Source organism: Chiloscyllium plagiosum, chromosome 3, assembly GCF_004010195.1.
Source record: "Chiloscyllium plagiosum isolate BGI_BamShark_2017 chromosome 3, ASM401019v2, whole genome shotgun sequence".
NCBI classification, from domain to species: Eukaryota; Metazoa; Chordata; class Chondrichthyes; order Orectolobiformes; family Hemiscylliidae; genus Chiloscyllium; species Chiloscyllium plagiosum.
The window spans coordinates 120,420,836-120,432,257 of record NC_057712.1 but is presented as its reverse complement, the minus strand read 5'-3'; the positions used below and the strand labels follow the sequence as shown (position 1 = coordinate 120,432,257).

General features: G+C 42.2%; 1 protein-coding gene across 4 annotated transcripts in view; it reads left to right on the top strand.

The window, feature by feature from the left end:
* The first annotated feature begins 2,807 nt into the window (after positions 1-2,807).
* The window catches only part of spdya (speedy/RINGO cell cycle regulator family member A), a 45,521-nt gene continuing 36,906 nt past the window's right edge, over positions 2,808-11,422 (top strand). The window contains exons 1-3 of one of the 4 annotated variants that reach the window (XM_043687218.1): positions 2,808-2,964; positions 7,876-7,967; positions 8,067-8,211. The gene's annotated coding sequence lies outside the window, so the exon portion shown is untranslated. Of the gene's footprint in view, positions 2,965-7,398; positions 7,492-7,875; positions 7,968-8,066; positions 8,212-11,422 lie in introns of those variants that run through there. The other 3 variants (XM_043687215.1, XM_043687216.1, XM_043687217.1) reach the window with 3 other exon arrangements.

The following is an 11,422-nucleotide window of genomic DNA, read 5'->3' as shown; positions in this document are numbered from 1 at the left end:
AAGGCTGAACAGGCTGGGGCTGTTTTCCCTGGAGCGTCGAAGGCTGAGGGGTGACCTTATAGAGGTCTACAAAATTATGAGGGGCATGGATAGGATAAATAGACAAAGTCTTTTCCCTGGGGTCGGGAAGTCCAGAACTAGAGGGCATAGGTTTAGGGTGAGAGGGGAAAGATATAAAAGAGACCTAAGGGGCAACATTTTCACGCAGAGGGTGGTAAGTGTATGGAATGAGCTGCCAGAGGATGTGGTGGAGGCTGGTACAATTACAACATTTAAGAGGCATTTGGATGGGTATATGAATAGGAAGGGTTTGGAGGGATATGGGCAGGGGGCTGGCAGGTGGGACTAGAAGGGTTGGGATGTCTGATCGTCGTGGACGGGTTGGACCGAAGGGTCTGTTTCCATGCTGTACATCTCTATGACTCTATTTCATGATGTAATTTCACTTTCCAGTACAAGTATTTCTCCTTCAAGCAATTCTCCCAAAAATGTTACCTGCCACTGTCACTTAGTTCTACTTGTGAAAACCCTGCTATTTACAAAGTCACTGCCTTGCTTGTCAGTGTCCATTTCCAAAAGTTGTATTTTTCATAAAGCATTGTCAGGATGTGAAGGTAATGTTGAAATAGGGCCTCCTGATGAAGGGCTTTTGCCCGAAACATCGATTTTACTGCTCCTCAGATGCTGCCTGAACTGCTGTGCTTTTCCAGCACCACTGTAATCTAGACTCTGGTTTCCAGCATCTGCAGTCATTGTTTTTACCTTTCTGTAAATCAGGCAATTTTCTGATCTGTTCAAACATCCTATTGTTTAGTTTTAGACAGGAACAGCAACAAGAATTTGTATTTGCCACATTGTATTGCATCTGCCATGCTTTTGCCCACTCAGTCAAGTTATCCAAATCACATTGAAGCATCTCTGTATTCTCCTCACAGTTCACCATCCCACTCAGCTTTGTGGAGAAGAGCAAGTGCAACAGAAGGGAATGTATTTTTCCTACAGCGTAAAAGGCATCACTTTTCCACTCGTCTCTTCTATTCCGAACAGGAATGGAGCTAGTAGTGAGGCAGCTCATGATCAAAGATAATAGTTCAGTCTTAGGATCTGTCCACTGTCAGATAACTGAGTTGTGTTTGTATGGTCACTGGGTTTTGTCAGTGTCCTTGTACTTGCCTACCTTTAAACATCCTTAACTGCTAAGCGAAAGCTTTAACAAATATTAGACATCAAGACACTTTAGAAAGTATTAAGTTGAAGATGATCAAAATGCATTCAAAGAGGTATGTTTTAAGAAGTGGCAAAGCCTATGAAGTAAATTTCAAAGCTTATCATCCAACCAATTGAAGGCATGGCCATCAATGGTGGAGCAATGGAACTAAGAGATGTTCAAGATCAGGTCTTTTAATGTTCCTTTTTTTGGTTTTGTACTATTCTCATGCTTTTGAAAAGTAAGTTAATGCTTTTCCATCCATAATAGGTTGAACTGCAATTTGTGACAATCAAGATAGGTATAATTTCTAGATCAAGAAAATGGCTATTCATATCGGACAAAGATAATGAGGTAGTGATACAAGGTTTAGATGAACATTCACCTCCCCATTGTGGTAGAAAGAGTTAAATTCCAAACAAGACAAGCAATCATCAATGGAAGAATGTTAAGGTGCCCGCTTCCCAAAGCATGACAATTTGTGGATATGCATTGTTGCCAATTTTGTTGTCAACGTTGTTGTGGAATGTTGTGTGTAGACTTGATCTAAATAAATTAATGATGCATTCATAAAGAAAACTTACCCTGCTTCCATTCTAAATTGATAACTAAGCCTACTTTAAGTTAAGTGACACAACTAAATTAGTCAAAACATAGCTTGCTGTTTCAATCATAAATAATACAAGTCTTTGAACAGTATGTTCTAAAGGAGGGATATCCATCCTGCAACTCCTTAGCTGTCACAATTTGCCTTTTGAATCCTGGATGCCTAAGCCCTCATTATGGAGACATACAGTGCAAAAGGCCATCGTTTTTGTACTGGCTCTCTGGCCTTTTGAATTCATCCTGTTCCCTTGCTCTTTCCTACTACAGTAATTATTAACTTTATGTTATATGTCTTTCTTGCTGGTAGCTTTTGGTGGATAAATACCAAACCAGGACACTTCATAATACTAGTATCATCAATTTGAGAGATACAATTAGTAAGTATAAAGATTTTAAATTTTATGAGCTAGGCATTCCAGCACATGTTGATTTTCCAGTGGACCTGAAACAGCCAGAGGCAGAAAGCTCCTCAGAGCTTCAGCAGAATGGCTGCACCATTCTCCAAGGTTTGGTTTTAGCTAGCATGCGAGAAGATATGGGAAGCTTAAGAAAGAAAACACAGCCTTTGCCTTGCTTCCTGGAATTGGAGTGCTGAACAATAGAGGTCGAAGCTACCAGCTGGGCCTTGGAAGAGAATGTGAATTGAGAGTCATTATGTGCTCTCAAAGATGACTAATGTGTGTCACAGACCTGTTAGCCTTTGCTGCAAAAACAATTTTCATACACTAAAATGTCCTCAAAAATGTCAGGCTACGTGTGAGGCTGCAGCGGTAACCAATGACCCACAATCCCATCCCTTGTTCTTTCGCTTGTCCCCTCACCGCTCCGAGCCCCCTCACGCCCTTCCCCCTTCACCATTTAAAAGCCGCATGCGACACATTCCAAAATGATCGGTTTGATTTCTCACGCGCGACGCGCCGGCGCAGGGTCGGACGGGAGGGATTGGTCCGTCTCCGCCGAGCTCAGAGCCAATGGGAGGCGAGTGGCCTATTTCTCGGAAGGAGGCCGTAAAGGGCGGGGCGCGAGGGGGTTTGTAGCGCGTTCTGTGGCACGAGGCTAGCAGCGCGAGCAAAGGGTCTCCTCCTCCCCCCCCCTTCACCCAGGAGAGCCGGGGATTGAAGGTGACTTATTGGCTAATGTGCTCTCTTTAGGTAAGATAAATACCACCAAAGAACATCAAACATGAATCCAAAGTTATGTTCGACGGTTAAGCTTCGTTTCAAGTTCAAAATGGGAGAGAGTTGAGGACTCTACTTAAAAGAGGCGCCATTTGCTGGCAGCTTGTCAAGAAGAGCTACAACTGTTGTATAGTTTAGATCTTTTTGTTTGGTTTGATTTGGGTGTCCTAAAGGAATGAACCACCAGTGGAATCTTTCTAGCAACAACTCTTCCTTGCAATTTGGGCTGCGGGTGGGGTTTGTAAGTTGTGGATTTGTCAATGGGACACAGTTTTGTGTTGCAAAATTGGATTGGATTGCAGAACAAAATAGTATGCACGTGTTTTCCAGTTTTTTGTTCAACAGGTGTTAACAAAGTATTGTGAAATGGTTCTGTGTGGTGGATGGTCAACCTGAGTTGAAAGAAATGGTTGAGAAATGTTCTCTTAAGAAATTAACATGGGGTTGGAGCTCCAGTGTGTGGTGTTTAAAGAATAATGGGCTTTGGTGCACTGGTGATGCTCCTAGCAGAAGATTCAAGTTAATGCCCTGGAGAACCAAATCCAATTTGATGAAATTACCACCTTGCACTGTTGGTCATCAGCAAAGTAAAGAAGGGATCATCAACAGTGCTATGAAGTAATATGCGATGACATGATGGACTAAATGGCCTCTTTCTGTTCTTTAACAAATCTGTGGAGTAGCACTTATCTGACAGTAACCTGCTTTCTAATGTACAGTTTGTGTTCTGCCTCTGACACTTAGCTATTGCCTTTACACTGTTTAGTCCAATATTAAATAACATAATTGAATTCAGAAAGTGAGGTAAGAGTGACCACCCTTGACATCAAGGCACTACATGGCTTGTGTGGCATCAAGGAATTGTAGCAAAATCCAAATTGGAGTTTTGATTCGGTGATTATTTTATCAACCTGCTCAAAATTGTATGATGCACACACAGGACTTGGACCCAGGTGTCCTGGCTCAGAGGATGGAATGCTACCACTGCACCACAGGAGGCCCCAGTTTAAAGGGTGAACATTTTCTTAAACAGCCTGTATAGAGATGTTATCACAAAAATGTTATATCTGGAGCAGTTGGGACTTGTATCCAGGCCACCTTGGCTCAGAGGTAAGGACATTATAACTGTGTAACAAGAGTCAAGGTTCTTTCTAAGCAAACTATTCAGACATTTCTGATGCAGGTAGGATTTGAATGTTTGCCTCCTGGTCATTGATAGAGACACTATCATGGCAACACAAAAACCCACTAAATCAAGATAGATATTTTCTGATCAAGCTGTCCAGGGAGGTTAAGGTACACCTCTGAAACAGGTGGGATCTGAACCCAGTCCTTCTGGCTCCCAGGTAGGGACACTACTATTGCACCACTGAACCTAAATAACACCCAGACAGGGACTTGAACCCTGGACCTCAGATTGAAAGTTTGATGCTTACTAAGCCAGGATAGATATCATTAATCAACCTGGTTAAAGATGTTATTAACTCTTCGGCAGGTGGGGATTTGAATCTGGGTCTCTTAGTTCGGAGCCCTTGAGCCAGTCTGCTCTCTCATTAACCAGAGAGCCACCGGGCCTTACATGAGGGGAGAGGTTGAGAAGGAGAGTGTTTGTGCTAATGTCTAGAGCAGGTGGTAGCTCAGAATTAGGGACACTACCACATCACCCAACTAAGCCATAATAGATATTTTCTAATCAGCCTGTTCAGAGATGTGTTTGAACACTTCTGGAGCAGGTGGGATTTGAACCCAGGCCTCTTGGCCCAGAGGTGAGGACACTATGAAGTCAGAGTACCCCCCTTTTCCCAACAGGAATCCAGCGAATGTTTTTGGATCCTGTTGGTGCTAATATCAGAATAGATAGATTTGGTTGGGATATCTGGTCAGCATGGATGAGTTGGACCGAAGGGTCTGTTTGTATTGCTGTAATATATCTATGACTATGATGTTTTTAATCAACATGTTCATACATGTTATAGTACCTCTGGAACAGGCAGGTTTGAAGTCCAATCTCCTGGTTTAATGGTAGGGATACTACTACTCACCACAAGATACCACAAAGCTAGAGTAGTATTGTAGGCCCAATTATCTTTAGCTGCATCAATGACCTTCCCTCCACCATAAGGTCAATTGGAGATGTTTGCTGACAATTTTTGTTCAGCACCATTTGAGACTCCTCACACTGTGTCTATGTCCAAATACAGCAAGACCTGGGTAGTATCCAGGCTTGGGATGACAAATGGCAAGTCATATTTGCATTACACAAGTGTCAAATAATGTTCATTTCCAACAAGTTACAGTCTAACCATCTCTCCTTGACATTCAACAGCTTTAGCAATGCTGAAATCCTCACTATCACCATTATAGTGGTTAACATTAACCAGAAGCTTTTGACCAGCCATATAGAATAAAATATCCTTAATTGTCACTTGTTCTCGAGTATAAGAGTACAGTGAAAAGTTTACAATGTCGCCCCACAAAGTACCTAGGTACAGATCTTCCAAAAGAAAATAGAGAAATAAAGGGGGAAATAAAGGAAAAATTTACATTACCTTACCGTTATTCATAGTGTTGGTTAGAAAAATGTGCAAGTTAAGAAGATAAACATTACAGTCTTTCTATGAAGGGCCTATAGCAGATCAGCACAAGGGGCTTCCAAACATAGCCAGACCGAGCTCTCACACCACTGACCATCTGCACTGGTTCCCCAGTTCAAAACTGTCCCCGCTCCACTTGGGACTGCAGCCCGCTGGCCGTCCCTGCTCAGCTCGGGCCACCCAGCCTGCTGGCTGTCCCCACGTCACTCGGGCCTGCAGTCTGTTCCGCTCCATGCCTTCGGCCTGCCCTGCACTGCTACTCCAAGCTACAGTTTTCAACAGCAGTAAATAGATTAAAGAGAGGATGAACGCGAAAAGAAAGAAAAAGCAGACAGAATGGACGAGCCCTGGCCTGAGGAACTCCGATGCTGCCTACTCTGCTACCACCATCTTAGATAAATAGTAGTGCTGCAACAGTTCACCAAATGTTGGTAATTTTTCAGCAACTGACTAACTTTTTGACTCCCCAAACCTTGTCTATCATCTGGAAGGCTTGTCAGGAACATGTTGCACCATTCCAGTCGCCTCTGAGTGCAGTATAAACAACAACTGAGAACTCAACATCATGCTGGACAAAGCAGCTTGCCTGGTCAACATCACATTCACAACCTTAAGCACTCACTCTGTGGTGCTTACATCTAGAATTCACTACAGCATTTTACTAAGTCTCGCTTGACTGTACCTTACCAACCCATGACCTTCACTAGCTATATAGACAAAGGCAGCAGTACACAGGAACAGCTGTGGAGTTCTCTAAGAAGTGCACAATTCTGATTTGGAACTGAATCCGTTCTTTCACAGTCACTGGGTCAAAACCCTAGTTTAACAGCACATGGGGTGCACCTACAGCATACTGTTCAAAAGATTAACTGACCACCACTACCTCAGTGGCAGCTATAAACTTCCAATAATTTGCATGAGTGACTAAAAGAAGTGGTAGCTTTAAATTCTAGCTAGCTCTTTGTGTCTCCGTTAGTCCTTTGCTGAGCAGCCCAAAACTTATTCCACTGTCCTGTTCCACTTTCTAGTACTTCTAAATATTTACCAATTTTTCTCCAAAGGAAGAGCAGGCCTATTTTTAATTTAGGGTGGAATATGCATGGTTGGGACTGAATAAGTAGTAAACTCAGTGGAGCAATTTTAAATCTTGATTTAAGTATATGCATCTCCAAAACTGATGTATTACTGACTGGCAAGATGTAGGGAGTGGCAAATTGCAGCAGAAGGAACTGTAGAAACAGTGCCAGGTGGCTAGGTTAAGTGGTGATAGTGGAGAGTGAGCCCAGTTGTGAGAAACTGGATGAAGGTAAAACACTTTTTCTATCTAACCTATTTTTCCTAATTGATGTGTTATTACACACTAATGATGCAGTTGGGACTTGAAAATGTAACCCCCCCCAGTCCATTGGTAGGGACACTACCTCTGCTGCACAAGAGGGCCCTTCATTTGTGTGTCGTGATGTCATCCAACCTTATCAAGGGGTATTTTGGGGGCGGGGTGAGGTGCTAACTGTATCTTCTTTCATACAACACTAAGTGTGCATGCCTAAATCAGTGGAGTAAATCAACAATTCTTTTGTGACCTAAAAGAGCCTTATGGCTATGATAATTTTTAATTAATGGACCTCAAATGCAGCTTAATTCAAGCAGGTTTGACTTGGGGGCCTAACTAATATTACCCCCCCCCCCCCTCTTTAATCAAGTCCCTCGTTCAGTCCTGATGATGTCATTGAATTATGACTTGCTTGGTTCAACAGGATCCCTGTGGGTTTGGGACAATTGTCCTTTTCACCTGCACTTTAACATTGAATTGATAAGATTAAGGCAGAAGAGAGGATATCAAGACTTTCATCCTATCTCACCCTTGCTGAACTTGCCCTGCTAGGTGAGGAGAATTAAAATCAAGGTCAAGAATCTTTTCCTAAATTTCTTCATGTGGCATAGCATAGTGCAGTAATTACAAAACATTACACTTTTGCTCAGATAAATGCTGTAGAAATTTTCAAACATTTTCAGTCTCATTTTCCTCTGATCACTTACGTTAAGAGTGATTAAAGCAAGTCAATATTCAAAATATTTAGCTTTCAGTTGTAGCTGGAACTCTTATTTTGATCATGCTTTAAGTTGTAGTAAATCACATTAAGCCTTTCACTTTCTATAATGAATGCTGGAAGAGTGCAGTAATGCATTTACGCTAGAACTTTTTCTAATAATGGTTTTTATTTTACTTTATTTGCTCAGTCGTTTTTCAGGTATTAATCATTCTTTCATTGATTGTTTTTAAATTTAGGACTTGACTTAATGGTTCTTCCTTTCCCCATCTCCTCCTTGAAGAAGTAGGGATACTGAAACTGTTATTATCTGCAGCCCATCAGTGTCCAGGTCAGTATCCAGGTCTTGCTTTCTTGATTGCTCTTTGCAAATTTTGGCTCTGAAGAAGAGTCACACCGGATTCAATATTAATTGTTTTTCTCTCCACAGATGCTGCCTGACCTGCTAAGTTTTGACAGCATTCTATTTATTTCCAGCATCCACAGTAATTGGCTTTTTCTTTGGACCTTTAAGAATAAGCTGTATCTTTTATGATTGAAGCGGTGCGGTGCATTTGTTTGAACAATATCAGGAGGTAAGGGATTTCCTATGGTCAACTATCAATATTTTCATGTAGTCGTCCTTTATGATGCTCATTTTGCAAAATATGGACCAATCTTAAGGTTCTCTATGTTGTAGTACTATGAATGTTTGTGTCGAAGTCCTTAATCCACGTGGTAGAAAAAGGGCCTCTCATTAGTTCTTGACCTACTCATAGAATCATATATCATAGAAACAGGCCCTTCAGCCCACCATGTCTATACTGACCAACAAACACCAAACTACACTAATCCCATTTGGTCTGTACTGAAAATGTGTTGCTGTAAAAGCGCAGCAGGTCAGGCAGCATCCAAGGAACAGGAGAATCGACATTTCGGGCATAAGCCCTTCTTCAGGAACACATTTTCAGCTCTGATCTCCAGCATCTGCAGTCCTCACTTTCTCCATTTAGTCTGTAGCCTAATCTACCCTGGCATTTTAAATATCCATCCAAGTGTTTCTTAAATGTTGTGAGAGTGCCAGCTTACACTACCCTTTCAGACAGCATGTTTTACAGACTCGCCTTCCCCACAAACCTCAGTCTTCTCTGCTCAAAAGAAAACAAACCCAGCCTATCCAATTTCTTCTCACAACTGTGACCTTTTGTACCTGGATGCCTGTGTCTCATGGTGTATGGTAGGGTTTAGTACTGGATTCCTTGTTGTTTGTCATGTGCATTAATGGTGTAGACGTGAATGTAGGAAGTTGAGAGTGTGTTGCAAAAAAAGCATAGCAGACCAGGTAGCATCTGAGGAGCAGGAAAATTGATATTTCAGGCCGGAGCCCTTCATCAGGAATCCTGATGAAGGGTTCTGGCCCAAAAATCGATTTTCCTGCTCCTCGGATGTTGCCTGACCTGCTGTGCTTTTCCAGCAACACACTCTCAACTCCAGCATCTGCAGACCTCACTGTCTTGTAGATGATTGTAGGAAGTAATATCAGTACATTTGCAGACAATACAAAAATTGATGGTGTGGTAAAAAGGAGGAAAACCTTAGACTACAGGATGGTATAAATGGCTAGTCAGATGGGCTGAAGAGTGGCAAATAGAATTTAATCCTGAAAAGTGTGAGGTGAAGCATTTTGGATAGACTAATAAGACCAGGGTATGCACATTGAATGATAGGACTCTATGAAGTTAGAGGATCAGAGGGGCCATGATGTACGTGTCCATAGATCCTGAAAGTGATAGGAAGATAAGGTAGTTAAGGAAGTATGTGGAAGACTTGCCTTTATTAGTCAAAGCATTAAATAGCAGAGGAGGGAGGTTGTGATGGAGCTGTAAGGCATAACATATGCAGTTCCAGTCACCACATTAGAGGAAGGATCTCATTGGTCTAGAGAGAGTGCAGAAGAGATTCACCAGAATGTTGCTTGGGCTGGAGTGATTCACCTATGTAATAATTCTGACTCTATGTTTGAACCACTTCTGTAAGTTTTGGTTATGTTGAGCTACTCTTGGTCTGTTATTACATTCTTTATAATGAACTGCCTTTAATGGAAAATGTTAAAATTCCCCTCTACTTGATCTACATCTGCAATATTTCCCTCAGTCCTTCCTCAACAAATGCAGTTGAATATGGATGAGTACTGATTCATCAGCCATGGAGAGTGGTTTGGGCAGTAGATGGTTATCAGTAAGAGGTTTCTTCATGAGGTCTAGAGTCAGTGTTGGGGATTTCCAGGCAACTTTGTCCCAAGTGTATCCCACTGTCCTGGCACCTTTGTGATGGTTGGTCAGAACACGCTTGTTCTTGTTGTCTGGAACATGAACAAAAAGGTATTATTCCTTGTGCATAATTTTGTCAAGCTTGAGTAGTCAGTAAGACAGCTCTCCCCAGATATTAGCAAGGAGGACTTTGCAGAATCTGCCATTATTGTTTCCAGTGCTAAGTCTGTGCTTAGTTAACAATATAGTGTTTAAGACTTTTTAGAAGTTTGATAGAACAGATTGCTTGCTTCGTGATTTCAGAGGGCAGTTAGGAGTCAACCACATTGCTATGGGTCTGGAATCTCATGTAAAATACATTAGATAAGGATGGTGGATTTCCTCCCCTAAAGGAAATTGGTGAACCTGATGGGCTTTTATAACAATTATCAATTACTTCTTAGTCATTGTTAGACTTTTTAGTTCTATTTAATGTTTTTTCAAATTGAAGTTGCAACTTCTGTCACGGTGGGATTCAAACCTAGGTCCCCAGAGCAATACCTGGGTCTCTGGAATACTAGTCTTTTGGCTAGTTGCAGAATAAAAGGATACCAATTTAAGGTTGACATAGAGTCATAGAGATGTACAGCGTGGAAACAAACCCTTCGGTCCAACCCGTCCATGCCGACCAGATAATCCAACCCAATCTAGTCCCATATCCCTCCAAACCCTTCCTATTCATATACGCATCCAAATGCCTCTTAAATGTTGCAATAGACAATAGACAAAATGTGCAGGAGTAGGCCATTTTGCCCTTAAAGCCAGCACTAATTGCAATTGTACCGGCCTCCACTGCTTCCTCTGGCAGCTCATTCCATACCCGTACCACCCTCTGCGTGAAAAAGTTGCCCCTAAGGTCTCTTTTATATCTTACCCCTCTCACCCTAAACCTATGCCCTCTAGTTCTGGACTCCCTGACCCCAGTGAAAAGACTTCGCCTATTTACCCTATCTATGCCCCTCATAATTTTGTAAACCTCTATAAGGTCACTCTTCAGCCTCCAATGCTCCAGGGAAAACAGCCCCAGCCTGTTCAGCCTCTTCCTATAGCTCAAATCCTCCAACCCTGGCAACATCCTTGTAAAGCTTTTCTGAGTCCTTTCAAGTTTCACAACATCTTTCTGTTAGGAAGGAGACCAGAATTGCACGCAATATTCCAACAGTGGCCTAGCCAATGTTCTGTAGAGCCGCAACATGACCTCCCAATTCGTGTACTCAATACTCTGACCAATAAAGGAAAGCATACCACACGCCGCTTTCACTATCCTATCTACCTGTGACTCCACTTTTCAAGGAGCTATGAACCTGCACTCCCAAGGTCTCTCTGTTCACTCCCTAGGATCTTACCTTTAAGTGTATAAGTCCTGCTAAGATTTGCTTTCCCAAAATGCATTTATCTTAATTAAACTCCATCTGTCACTTCTCAGCCCATTGGCCCATCTGGTCCAGATCCTGTTGTAATCTGAGGTAACCCTCTTCGCTGTTCACTACACCTCCAA